This window comes from Propithecus coquereli, unplaced genomic scaffold, assembly GCF_000956105.1.
Source record: "Propithecus coquereli isolate 6110/MARCELLA unplaced genomic scaffold, Pcoq_1.0 Scaffold74, whole genome shotgun sequence".
NCBI lineage: Eukaryota > Metazoa > Chordata > Mammalia > Primates > Indriidae > Propithecus > Propithecus coquereli.
In genome coordinates this window covers 2,772,683-2,773,834 of record NW_012153507.1, presented here as the reverse complement: position 1 = coordinate 2,773,834, position 1,152 = coordinate 2,772,683, and positions in this window count along the sequence as shown.

Sequence of the window (1,152 nt, the reverse complement as noted above, 5' to 3'; positions counted from 1 at the left end):
AGGGGTACAAAGGCTTTGGTCACATAAATTGCCTTCGCATGGACCAAGTCAAAGCTACAAGTGTACCCATCCCTCAGACAGTGTGCACCGCATCCATTAGGTGTGAATTTACCCATTCCCTCTTTCCCTCTCCCACCTGCCTGATCGCTGATGAATGTTACTTCCATATGTGTGCATAGTGTTGATCAATTAGTACCAATTTAATGGCGAGTACATGTGGTGTTTGTTTTTCCATTCTTGTGATACTTCGCTTAGAAGAATGGGCTCCAGTTCCATCCAGGTTAATACAAGAGGTATTAGTGCACCGTTTTTTTTGTGACTGAGTAGCACTCCCTGGTATAAAATACCATCTTTTATTAATCCACTCATGTATTGATGGGCACTGGGCCTTTTTAAAATACTGCTAAAAGTCAGAGCTTCTAGTTGATGGTCCATCATGTGAAGAGCTTAGATATCATCATTCCATCTTGACCACAAGTAAAATGTGGAATAAAATGAAAAATCAACAACTCTTCTTAGACCTGTCAAAGAAATGAGATCACAGGGCAAACTGCTGCCCCCAAAATTGGAGAAATGGGTGACTAGAGAAAAATTACAATTTGCCTGAGTATAAACCCATGAATGTTTATAGAAGCTTTATTCACAATTGCCAAACTTTGGAAGCAACCAAGATATCCTTCAGTATGTGAGTAGATAAACTGTGGTATATCCAGATAATGGAATATTATTCAGCACCAAAAGAAAAGAGCTATCAAAGCATGAAAAGATATGAAGAATATTTAAATGGCTCTTACTAGGTGAAAGAAGCCAATTTGAAGAGCCTACATACTGCATGATTCCAACCACATGACATTTGGAGAAAGACAAACTATGGAGACAGTAAATGGATTAGTAGTTGCTAGGGGTTAGCAAAGAGAAAAGAATGAATAGGTAGAGCACAGAGGATTTTTAGGGCAGTGAAACTATTTTGTGTGGTATCATGATAGTGGGTACATGTCTTTCCATTTTACATTTTTCAAAACTCATAGAATGTACAACACAAAGAATGAACTCTAAGGTAAATAATGGACTTTTGGTGATAATGTTGTGTCAGTGTAGGATCACCTATTGTAATAAATGTACCACTCTGGTACAGGATACTGTGTGTGTGTA